The 13,474-nt window shown below is 42.5% G+C and overlaps 1 pseudogene; it reads left to right on the top strand.

The window, feature by feature from the left end:
* Window positions 1–10,819: 10,819 nt before the first annotated feature.
* On the top strand, window positions 10,820–11,635 carry LOC101698960 (speedy protein E4A pseudogene; annotated as a pseudogene).
* The last annotated feature ends 1,839 nt before the right edge of the window (window positions 11,636–13,474 follow it).

The raw sequence follows: 13,474 nt of genomic DNA, 5'->3' as shown, positions 1-13,474 counted from the left end.
CTCAGAAATTTGCTGGAAGAGCTCACAGAGCTTGGGGAAAATGTTTGGCTTGTGAGTTTGTTATAAAGAATGCAACTTTGGAACAGCCAGATACAGAGATGTAAAAAGGCAAGGTGTGGGGAGGGGCGGGTGGATATGGCTCAGCTATTACCTAATGCGCTTGGAAAAGTATTTGTCAAAGTGAACACTGTCCCATCTCTAACAATTCAGATATTTTACAACAGGGCCACTATGTGTTAACCTCACAACTTAATAAATCTCAAGAGTTAAACATTTTTGCTGGGGGTTTAACTCAGTGGTTCTGCTGCCTGCTTTGCAAGCTCGAGGTCCCGAGTTCAATCCCCGGTACCAAAAAAAATAGTTAAACATTTTTATAGACCTTGATCTCCAGACTCCTTCCCTGAAAGTTCCAGTCATCCAAGCACATCAGTCTTTCTGGTGAGCAGCCACATCCTGAGGTGTGGGTTTGGGGGTCCCCTCACCCTAAGTCCCTTCATTAGCATAAATGTGGAAGGGTAGCCACCATGAGTAATGGAAGAATCTCCTATCCCTCAACACCTTGTGTTTCTGGAGCTCTGGGCCAGGAACCTCGGACAAAAACAGTCTATTACAACCACACATTAGCTCTGTGAACCTGGACAGATCGGTAAACTTCTTTGAGCCTTTCTTCCTCTTGTAGAGAGACTATTTCCTAAGTGCTTGTGTTATCCAGCACTGCTAAGTAAATAAGATGAGCATGCCTGTGATCCCTGCACTTGGGAGGCTGAGGCAGGAGAATCACTGCCAATTCCAGGCCAGCCTGGATTACATAGTTCAAAACCAGCCTGAACTACATAGCAAGACCAATTAATTAAATAGAGGAAAGTTTTATTTTGGCGCACGGTTGTAGATGTTTCAGTCCTGGTTATTTGGCCTGCTGTTTTGGAGGCTGTAATGAGGCAGGCATGGGGGGATACCGAGCAGCGAGGACAAACCCACATGTGCCCCAGAAGACTTCCCAGTAGGCTCCACCCCTTAAGAGTCCACTGTCTCCTTGCTGCCTGCCTCAAAAGTGCAAGGTCCCGAGTTAGATCCCGGGTACCAAAAAAAACCATGTTCACTATCTCCCAGTGGCACCAAGGGCTAGGGACCATAACTCTCACACCTGGGCTTTTGAGGGACAATTACCACTCTGTAGTAGCCATGTACATTCATTTCTTTAATAAGTTACAGAATCAATTAAAACGATTTTCCTCACATTTAGGTTATAAGAAGGGAAGTAATTAGAATTGTGAAAAGATAATGCCAGGAGTCACTTAGAATATTTAGACCAAACTCTCTTAGAAGTGGAAATAAATATTTATTTTTTTAAATAAACCTTTGGAATAGCATACCAAGGAAGATTTTTTAAAATAGAAGTCATTATTTCAAAAGAAAAATGTTTCGTTAGAATCAGCCCTCTGTCTTGGCTAACTCCCAACTCCTTCAAGGGTAGGCGTTCTAGTCCAGGTTGTCTCCATGTAATCCCTTCTAAATCTTTTTTCCTTGTCAAAGCCTCGTTTGATCTCGAGGGTTTGTTGCTACGTGCATCAGCAGGCTGAATTCCTAATCGGGTAGGAGAAGTGGCTCGGCTACAACCTTACGCACCTGGAGAAGTCTGTTTAACTGAGTGCTGGTATATCCCTATGAGACCAGACTGTTTATGACAGGGCCTAAGGATCTGAATATCAAACTTACCAAGTCATATGGTTTTAAGCAAAGTCTCCGGTGACTAAGAATCGCTGCCTTAGGGACTTCACTTTCAGTGATTTCTCGCGCACTAACTTTCCAGTTAGAGTCTCAGGGAAATAAATAGTAGCTCATCTTTCCAAGAGGGTTGTAGTGTGGAGAGTTGGGGGTTTGTTTTGTTTTTAGCTTTACCTGCTCTTCTTCGAGGTGCCACTAGGTGGGGCGAGTCGCCTGGCTCTAGTCTGTATGCTTGATTAAAGAGCATTGGCAGCAAATTGTTTGAAAACTGAATAGTATTCCTAGCGGATAGTCCCCAGGAAAACGTCCTTCTTAGCCCGCCTGATACACAGACCTGGCCTGATTTCCCACAGGGCTTAGGGGAATAGCTAGAGTTTGTGCCGCTCGGGCCATCCTTCAGAATATGTTCACCCATTTGAACAGAAAACCAAAATGATGTATAGAGAAAAATGAGTATAATTTTTTACAATTATTTATTAAATTTTAAAATACATTAATCTACAATGTTATAGTAGAAAATTTAAATGACATAGGGAAAAATTAAGATAATTTTTGCATAGATTTATTCACTGTATCAAATATATAGTTTAATATAATTATGCTACGAAATTTCTGCAGCATCTTACAGCTAGAAAAAAAAAAGTGTTTACGGGAACCAGAACCAGGGAGCGAGTGCTGTCTCTCCTCCAGGCCGGCTCCTCGGTCAATGCAACCATTGCTCACAGCGGCGTCTCTACCACACGACTGCGGACACACGAATTGTACTGAAGGGCTGGACAGTCGAGACGCGCGTGGAAACCTCCGTGCAATTCGCTTGTCAGCAGTCGTGCGGCTGGAGACACTGCTGCATTCAGACCACATCGGAAACCTTAGCTTAACATCAAATATAGTTCAAAAGAACCATGAATTATTATCACAGTTTATCATGGCCTATAATAAATTATTATAATAGTGTACTGATGTGAGTAAATGAAATACTGGTCATCATATTAGTAATGATACTTTTTAAAGAATTTTTTACAAAATGTTGCAAAGAATGTACTCAGTAAAAAATGAGATAACATTTTAAAAGCATAATGAACTATATTGTAGTAGAATATCCAATATTGCACTCAAATCTTCACATTAAAATGAAGTAAATTGTAACAGCATAATTTTCCTTTTGGCTAATAATGCCACCCAAAAAGTGTGCTACCCAGAATGGACACTCCTCCCAGCTACATGGCTGAAACTAGTACACAATTAAGCCTAATTATTGACCCAATAGCACCAAAGATCTAGCCCCTTTCCTCTAACTGAAAAATAAAAATCATGACCCAAACTCTGAATTGTTACAGTTTACAGAGCTTCAAGTCAAAATAAATATCAGCCACCCTGTGTGTGATTTCAAACTCCATTCCTACTGTTGGGGGATTTTACTTAGAGCTTATATTTTTGTTTGAGTAGAGAGATAGAATTATCAGTGTGGATGTTATATCTTATAACAAGCTATGGAGGTAAAAGTTTTCAAAAAGTGTTGCCACAGTGATGTAGCTTAAGGGAAAACCCATTTCTCCACTTCTTTTTTTTTTTTACTTGCTTAGTAGGCATGCTAGAGAAACCACAGACCACTGCACCACAAGGGCATCTTCATCTTGCGTGCCAGCTGTCTGAAAAGCAGGTTGTACATGAAGGCAAGATGGCTGGTGGGTTGTGGGAAAAAAATATGAGAAATTCTCATTTTTCCTCTGTTAAGAATTAAACCACTAATGTTTAATATGTGGACTAATATTAATCCATATGGTCATTCAAAACTCAGATGGTCTCATGTCAGAAACAAAGTATTCTGAGCAAAATGTGAGAGGTACATATGTGGAGGAGTTGGTGAAAACACCTTCCTTTATTCTTCACTCTCATAGCTTTGTAGATTAACTAAATTAATGTCCATAATACCTTTCAGATAATGGAATTGTCACTTTATATATTAGCATCAAGACCACACATTATTAGGTAGGTAACCAATCAGAATTATGGTGTAAATGTTAAAAGGTTGCTTTTACAGTTGGACATGGTACTTCATGCCTATATTTCAGCACTCAGAAGGCTGAGGCAGGAGGACTGCTGAGAGTTTGAGGCCAGCCTGGGCTGCATGATGAGCTCAAGGCCAACCTGAACTACGGCGATACCCTGTCTCAACGCCCTCCCCTCCAAGAAAGTTTCTTTCACAAACTGTGACTCCAGTCACTAAGGTCCTGGTATCAAAAAAGACTTCTCTATTAGAAATAACATAGTAGCTGGGCATGGTGGCACAGGCCTGTAACCCCAGGGCTTGGGAGGCTAAGGCAGGAGGATTACTGTGAGTTCAAGGCCAGCCTGAACTGCATGGAGAGAACCTGTCTTAAAAAATTTTTTTTAAATTCTTTAAATTGCTCATTAAACAGAAAAGAAAAACTAATAAAAATATAGTTTTAAAAGTAAATCTCATTAGTAATCGGGGAAAACACAGATTTAAGTCAAAATGATGTCATGTTTTACCTATCAAAAAGTTATTGATAGTTTGGTTTTTAGTGGTACTACCATAATCTGGCAAGCATGAGGTAATACTTTCACACATGATTGAGTACTTGTATAATTGAATCTTTCAGAAAAACAGTTACCTTAACATCAGTTTTAGTTATGATACTCATTTGCATCTAGTAATTCTCTTTCCAGGAATCCTTAGGAAATTTTTGTGTATATCAATAAAGGTTTGGTTCCAAGATGTTCATAGCAACTTTACAGAAAGTAAGGAAGGGAAAACCTAAATGTATAACATTAGAAAAGCTTAAGTACATTTTAGTTTTCTTTTTTTTCCGGTACCGGTGATAGAACTCAGGACCTTGCGCTTGTGAGGTAGGCAGGGCACCACTGAGCTAAATCTCCAGCCCTCATTTTAGTATATTTATACACTGAAATATCATACAACCAGTATCAACTATATTTACAAAAAAGTCACCTTGGAAATTCTGTCTTGGTTAAAGACCATCAAACTCTCCCTTCATTGGTAATCCCTTGGTGACAGTAAACAAATCAAGTGCAGTGCCACTTTATCAACATCCAGATTGTGGTTATGATTTAAGTGATAAAATAATCGATCCTTCCTCTGTCAGCTATGTTTTCTGTTTGAGAGTAAAGAATACATCTTATTTTTGGTTTCCCTCCAATATTAAATAAGAATAAGACTCAACAAATACTTGCTGAATAAATGAATGACTACTCTTCATCCTCCTACCCAAACCTTACAAAAGTCTTCCTCAGCTACTCCAGTTTTCCCTACCACTCCTTATTTTTCAGTGTTTGGTGCTTTGAGGAAAGAACTGTTTTCTCAGTTTTAAAATGGTTGACCAAAAAAAAGGAGAACTTTTGTCCATTTCTTCAAACTGCTGTCTTACACTGCTTTATCATAGTTGTCTCACTTTCTTTGTGGTGTTGGGGATTGAACCCAGGGCCTTATACATGCTGCTCAAGCACTCTAGCACTGAGCTGTATCTCCAGCCATCCCAGTCCATGTGTTGCATGTTATTTCTCTTCCCTAGCAAGAGTTACTGTATCTCCTTCCACTGTTGTATTTCCCCCATTCTATGAACTGAAAATACTCCAGTTCTGTAATACACTGAACTCAAAAAGCTTATCTTCCTTTTTGCCCTCTCTGTGAAGAGCACAACTCCCTGTCTTATCTTTCTTCAGTCATATTAATAAAATTCATTTTTTACAATTTCTTTCACATGTTGTTCCTAAAGCCAAACATATAATCAAGAAGTCTTTAATGCCCTTGCTACTGTGACATATTCTGAAGCATTTACCAGGTTATAAAACTTTTCCTAGTGCCTCAGCCCCAGAACACGGGCATAAAATACTCTTTGTGAACAGCTCAGCTTTTCGAGGCCCTTCTGGCATCTGAACAAGCTTCATCCCGCACAGCATCAGGCTTTGCTTGGGAATCTGGATTCCTGCACTGAGAGTCCATTGAGAAATCCCCCACTCAGCATGCTATGGGCAGTTGAAGGAGCCAGAAAGTGTCAAAGGGGCAAACCTTCACTTGGTGGAACTCGGAGAAACACACTGAATTATCTCAGCACCAGCTAGATGTGTTTATAAAACACAGTATCTGTTGCTGGGGATTTAGCTCAGAGGTTCTTCCGCCTGCCCCAAAAGTGCAAGGACTGGAGTTCCATCCCCTGTATCAAAAACAACAACAACAACAACAACAAACCAGTATCTGTTTATTTGGGTAGGACAGAGAAAACTGACTAATTTGTCCAAAAGTAATCAAGAAACATTTTTAGTTTGATAAAATTAATTTCAAAGGCATGGGATCCAAGGAGATCGCCTGTTAACTATGTCTTGTGCAGAGTGAGATTTCCCTAAATCGCCACCTTTACACTTCACAGTAACTGCTGTCTCCCTTCTGCCCTACAGGAACCAGTTAGCCCTTTTCTCCTTTAATTCCTCTGCAGTTGCTGAATGGTCTTGTTTGCCTTGAATGGCTTGGGCAACATAATGAGCCCAGGAATCCAATGAGAATGAATGCAGGTCGTCCTGCAGCTTCTGGGTAGCCAGGGGTTGTCCCTTGGGAAAGATGCCCTCAGAGCTGGGTAATAGTCCCCTAAATAAGAAAAGCAGGACACAGGTGCCCTTTAATTAGTCCTACTGACTGATCCTGGGGAAACAAAGGGATATGAAAAACTAACATACTTGGGGAAATTGTAAGCCAGACAGATACCGATGGAGGTTGCCATCACCTCCAGGCTTCATTCATTTATTAGTTACTAGATTCATTTATTCAACAGCTATCACTGAAAGCCCAGGAGGGTCAAGGGCTGATAGGTACTAGGGGTACAAAGCTGAACAAAATAGATGAGATCTGCCCTGGTGGAGCTTTATCCTGGTGGGGAGACAGCCAGTAAACAGCTACAAGTAACTGCTGTGGACTGGACTGCCCACATGTCCATATGTCCAAACTGCATATGTCAAAGCCTCAACCCCTCAGTGTGACTATTTGGAGATAAAGTCTTTAAGAAGGTAATTAAAGTTAAATGAGATCATAAGGGCAGATTCCTCCTGATGGAATTAATGTCATTATATGGAGAGACACCAGAGAGCCGGCTTCCCTCTCACTGCCACGTGAGGTCACAGTCTTCCAAAGCCCAGAAAGAGCAGCCTTCTCAGAGACCAGCCCTGACAGCACCTTGAACCCAGACTTTTAGCCTCCAAAATCAAGAGAAAATAGGTTTATGCTATTCAAGCCTCCTCGTGTATAGTACTGTGTTATGGCAGCCTGAGCAGACTAACACGGAAACATAATATCAAGAAATGAGAAGAAATCTGAGAACAAGTAAGGCAGAGGGATAGAAGTGATGGATAGCAAGCCTGAATAGGGCAAACAAGAAAGGCCCCACTCCAGGGCCATTTCTAAAAGCTATCCATAGAACAGACAGCAAATCTCAAATAATTTTCAAGGGATAGCTTCATAGTGATCGCACTGTCTTGTCACAGTGTTATTAAGTTATGAATCAGTAACTGAAAGATAGGTTTTTGGAAAATAAGAGACTCACTACTAAATAATTTGTATATTTAAAAACAGGGCCGGGGATTTAGCTCAGTAGTGCCGCCGCTTTCCTCGCAAACGCAAGGTCCCGGTTTCAATCCCAGTAAAATAAAAAAAATTAAAAACATAATGCAAATTTAAAATACTTAGATCTGAATAACAGAAATAATAAATTGTGTTATCATTCCAAAGTTTCTGCTGTACCCTGGGAAAGATTTTAACCCACTGCAATGTTCTTGTAAGGCCAGACCTGTAAGAAGACTGATGTTTCTCATGAGCTGATATCACACTTGTCCACCTGGCTGGTTTTGGCCCATGAAATGTTAGTGTTGATATATGCCACTTCTGCCAGAGACAGGCGTAGCACAGATTATTATCTCTCCATTCTGGATCCTAAAATAGAGCCCTAGTTCACAGTCACATGTAAAAACTAGTGGAATTGGGAAATTGCTTGTTACACTACAACTTAGCCACAGCTGATACAAATGTATATATAAATATAATATATATAAATTTGTGGGTTGGAATAATATTAGAAGTCCTAGACAGAGCAATTAGGCAAAAGAAATAAATGAGGGGCTGGGGATTTAGCTCAGTGGTTTCACTGCCTGCTGCACAAGTGCAAGGACCTGAGTTCGATCCCCAGTACCAAAAAAAAGAAAGAAAGGAAAGGAGGCCAGGAATTTAGCTCAGTGGTTCCATCGCCTGCCTTGAAAGCACAAGGTACCAAGTTCAATCCCAGTACCAAAAAAAAAAGAAAAAAGAAATAAATGAAAGGCATCCAAATCAGAAAAAAAGGAAGTTCAATTTTCTCTATTTGCAGGTGACAGGATCTTGTAAATTCTTACAGATCTTATATACTTCCGTAGACTCATAGACAAAAAGTTGTTTCAACTAATAAATTCAGTAAGGATCTAGGATACAAAATCATTATATAAAAATCAATAGTGGGGCCGGGGATTTAGCTCAGTGGTTTTGCCACCTGCTGTGCAAGTGCAAGGACCTAAATTCAATCCCTGGTACCAAAAGAAAAAGAAAAATCAATAATGTTTCTATATACTAACAATAATCTATCCAAAAAAGAAATCAGGAAAACAATCTCATTTAAAATTGCTACCAAAAAAGTATTTGGGAATAAATTTAACAAAGGAGGTGAAAAATGTACTACACAGAAAACTATAAAATATTGATGAAGAAATTGAAGACACAATAAATAGAAATATATCTTGTATTCATGGATTAAAAGAAACAATACTGTTAAATTTTCCAAATTACCCAAAATTATATACTACCTAAAGGGATTCAATGCAATCTCTATCAAAATTCCATTGACATTCTTCACAGAAATAGAAAAAAAATAGGGCCAAGCATTTAGCTCAGTGGCACCACAATGTGTCGCAGGTGCAAGGTCCTGAGTTTGATCCCTGATACCAGGGAAATAAATATAAGTAGAAAAAAAAATCTCCAAAATATTTAGAGAAGACACCAATAACCAAAGCATCTTGAACAAAAAGAACTTAGCTGGAAGGATCATAAAACCTGACTTCAAAGTGTGCTCCAGAACTATGATCAAAATAGCATGGCAGATGGCTTCTCGCTTGCTGCTAATTGCTGCTGCTGCTTGTCTTCTGCTCTGTGATGCCCCTCTGCCATGCCACCCTGCCTTAGAACCAGCCAACTGTGGACTGAAACCTCTACAAACTAATAATAATATCATAAAGTTCAGAAGGAAGAGAAAGATGGCGGAGTGGTGAGCAGCAGAGAGGGAACCTCTGCAGGACTTAGTATCCTGACACTGGAAGATAGCAACATGCGCAGGAGAAGGAGGGAAGTGGGTTCCTGGGACCCAGGAAGGATCTGAATTGAGAACTGAAGTCCACAGGGAGAGCCGAGAGAGAGAGAGAGAGAGAGAGAGAGAGAGAGAGAGAGAGAGAGAGAGAGAGAGAGATACGTCAATGAAGAAGAGGAACATGGCAGATGGGGCTTTGTCCCAGAGTCCGGACTCAGGCGTGGAAAGGGCAGGTTGAACCTGCAGACACAGTGACTACTAGTGACCCCAGAGGCCTCCACAGAGAAACATACCAGTGGAATGGAGCAGTGCACACAGCAGACTGCAGCAGCTGAGTCACTCCCAGTACCCAAATCTGTGTCAGATTTAATGCAAGATATATAAGTATATATATAAAGATTTACAAGATTGGCTTAGCCAGGCATGGTGGCTCATGCTTGTGAAGCCGGCACTCTGGAGGCTGAGGCAAGAGGATCACCACAGGTTTGAGGCCAGCCTGGACTGCATGGTGAGTTCAAGTCCAGCTGGATCTACATAGCGAGACCCTGTCTCCAAAAAAAAAAAAGATTGGTTTAAATTGGCTGCCCACACTGTTAGGTGTGGAAAAGTGCGAAAGGGCTGTCTGTGTGCTGGAGATATGAAGGATCCAGCTGAAGGCCCTGAGCTCACTGTCGCATCCCCTGGGAGTCGATATCAGGAAACTTCAATGTGTGACAGAAGCCAGGAGATGACACCCAAGGTGAGGGTGAACACTGAAACGCCTCCAAAGAAACAGAAATTAGCCTTCCTTCTTCAGTTCCCTTCTATTTCATTCAGACAGGAAGCCTACTGGTTGCTGGCAGACACATGTAGGCTGGGTCTCCTTTTTCTCCTTTTTATTTTTCTTTGCTCTTCCTTTTTTTTTTTTTTTTTTGACATTTGGACTTAATACATAGCTCAGGCTGACTGGCTTTCAATTTACTATGTAGCCCAGGCTAACCTGAGGTGATCCTCCTGCCTCAACCTTCTGTGCCAGGATTACAGGCAAGTGCTGCCACACCTGGGCCCAGGGTGGGTCTTCCATCTTCAGTAATTCCCCTCAGGCACAGGAAGAACTAAACTTCTTCTCCACACTAGGGAGGAGCACACCCACCCCAGGGAGGATTGGACCCAGAATGGTATAAAAGGGAAAGGAAGAAGGAGGGCTTACTTCTGTTTCTTTGGAGGAGCTCCAGTCTTCAGCTTTACCTTTGGCTTCCAGTGGAGACTCTCCAGCCCTCCATTCTACTTCAGCCTCCCAAGTACTGGGATTACAGATGTGCACTGCCATGCCTGGTCCACTCAAGAAGTCTCCTGGACTCAAAGGTGTCTGGATAGCACCCCGCCTGCCGCCTCAGGTCTGTGCTCAGAAGCAGAAGAGAGATGGGTCTTCAGGTTCTGAGGAGGAACTGCAAGAGGACCCGCTGGGCCTCTTCAGTGGAGTCCCTAGTCTAGCACCCTGCTTCCAGTCTCCATTGCCCGTCCAGAAGAAGCAGAAGAATACCACACTTGATGATTTAGAATCAGAGATGGAGCAGTAAGAGAGACCCCAGGGGGGTTCTGACTCAACCCTGAGGGGGAACCTCAGCCTCTCACCTCACTCCTGTGGCTACAAGTGGAAGAGGGAATGGTCACCAAAGGCTAAGGAGGATGAGGAGGGGGGACATCCCGAGCATGGATGTAGCTCCCCGGGGAAGACATCAGGCTCCCACATTGAAAGAGGTGGAGGGAGTATCTGTCCCTGTTGGAAAAGGAGCAGCAGGTACCGTTGCGACTGCTAGGCCCTGTGCCTCTGGTCCACACAGGTGTTGTGGAGAAGCCTTATGGCCTCAAGAGGAAGATGAAGGGGAAGTACCTGTCCTCAGTGCTGCCTGAGCACCACGAGGCCTCCACCAGGATGCTTGAGGATCCTGCCATCAAGGGATTCCTGGCCTGAGACATAAAACTGATGGCCTCTGACAAGAACCTCCTGGCCATGGTCATCGCCTACTTTAACCAGGCCACCCTCTTCACCTGGCAGTACCAGAGGATTCACTTCTTCCTGGCGCCCAAACTGGCCAACGACATGGAAGAGGATAACCAGGAGCCTAAACTACACATATTCTTCTTCCTCTATGGGATGAATTTTGACAAGATTCCCCAGTTCCACAAGCTGCCTACCAGTTCATCCGCTGCATGGGCTGGAACCTCAGGGTGACTCGAGAGGAATGTGAGGAGATCCAAGCTTACAACCCTACACTCTGGGTGTGGGGCCGAGATCGAAACCTCATTCCAGGACCCTGGACCCTGAGAACATCGGCATCAAGAAGAACTGTGGCCAGGGGAGTAATGAAGCAGAATCACCTCAGCATACTCCCCAGAGCCCGGGAGCCCATGGTGGGACCATGAGGGATGAGTCCTCCTCTGGGAACAAGTTTCCCCTGAATTAGAAGTTGGACATCTGCTATTTTTATAGATTTGATTCCCCATAGTCTTGATGGCAATTGGAGATGCCCTGTAGAGTGTCAGGGAATTACTTAAAATATAGCAATAGGTTTATAGGCACATCAGAGATTCCTTTACTACCTAGTATAAACTGTATTCATTTATTGTAAATTTTGCTCAGAGTAATATTATGTTTTTTTGAAGTAATAGTGAGATATTATGCATATTTGTATTATTCTTATAGTGTTTTGATAGATATTTTAACTGATAAATGTACATAAATACTGTGTCTTTATCTTATGTATTATAGTTATACATGCCTTATGCTCATAGCCAGGCAGTAGTCCCCTCAAACTCTTGTAAATATACATATTGAATGGCTTCACTCTGAATCTGATGTCCAACAGAGCAGTGGGTGGTAACAGAAACATATACTTCCCGTGTTTTACAGAGGAAGGGGCCATGTGACTCTTGAGGATGGACAATAAAGATGAGCTATCTTCTCAAAAAAACAAAACAAACCACAAATAAAAAAAATAGCATGGCAGCATGAAAGCAGATATGTAGACCAACGGAAAACAACAGAGAACCCAGAATTAAATCCACACATTATGGTCAAGTGGTTTTTAACAAAGATGCCAAGAAGACACAATGGAGGAAAGGACCAGCTCTTCAATAAATGTGTTGAGAAAACCTGTATCCAGATGAAGAAAAATAAAATTAGGTCTTTATTTTATTCCTATACAAAAATTAACTGAAAATCTAAGATTTAAATGTAGGAATTAAGATTATAAAACTACTAGAAGAAAACATAAGCTCCATGACATTGGTCTAGGTAATCATTTTTTTGGCTATGATCCCAATTTTTTAAAATGCTAAGTACTTAAAAAAAAAAAAAAAAAAAAAGCCAAGTACTTAAATAGACATTTCTCAAAAGAAGTCATACCAGAGGTAAACTTTTCTGTCTCCATGTCTGTCACTGCCCAAGAGTGGCCTGCCAGGAGAGTGAGGGTGGAAAGGGGAGGTGCCGGGTGCTGAGCCCTTGAGTGGGCGCTCAGGAGCTGCAGTGCCTACTCCAAAAGCCTCGGACAAATCCGCCCGCCGGATAGAGCTACTGTGTGGGCTCAGATCCGTGAGGAGGCCCGGCAGCACCCTCGTTGCAACCTTGGCACCCTTTTAACCGAAGGAAAAGCATCCGTGTCGCCCGTGTTGTGGTGACTGTAGCCCTCACGTCCTCCTGCCCTCACCGACCCAGTGTCCGTGTCCCGACTGCAGCTTCCAGTGCAGATACTTCCATCTCCTGATAGGAGCTCGCATGGGCGGTCTCCAGTGTGCAGATGGACCCTCTGCACTCTTCCTCATCTGTCTGCAGGTGGCCACTCATTTCCTCCAGGGTAGGGAAGATGGCTCCTTGGGAATGACAAGTCTTTGACCTCCTATCAAGCAGCCAGAGAATTTCCTCATGAACAGCTCCAAAACAGAAAGGGGCTACACGTGAGAGTACAGTCACACTGGCTGGGTTCTACCATCTGCTCTACCAGCCCTAAGCAGGTGACTTTAGCAAACAAAAGGGGCAGAGAAGGTGGACTGGTCCCAGCATCTGGAAGGAAGCTCCCCTGCTGCCATCCCAAGCTCCTAGGGCAGAGAAGGTGAGCCATGCAGGCGCCAGAAGCAGCCCCCCCCCCGCCCCCGCCCCATGGAAATGAGAAGACACATAAACAAGTCTCAAAAACAGACTTCTGGATCACTTACAGCAACCCCAAAGGGAAACGAGATGGAACAATCTGATATTCAACCACCTGGACTCTCTGAACTGGCAACAAAAGAGGATCTGGGAAAAATGAAATCAGAAATAATTACTCAGATAACAGCAAAGATTTTGCTCATGGTGCAAGACATGATTAATAAATCTACAGAGGACACAGATAAAAAAATAGAGGATTTGAGAAACA

This window comes from Heterocephalus glaber, unplaced genomic scaffold (genome assembly GCF_053883595.1).
Source record: "Heterocephalus glaber isolate CG9 unplaced genomic scaffold, H.glaber_assembly_v1.0 deba00001457, whole genome shotgun sequence".
NCBI lineage: Eukaryota > Metazoa > Chordata > Mammalia > Rodentia > Bathyergidae > Heterocephalus > Heterocephalus glaber.
Note: the sequence above shows the minus strand (reverse complement) of the source record. Positions and strands in the feature narration are given on the sequence as shown.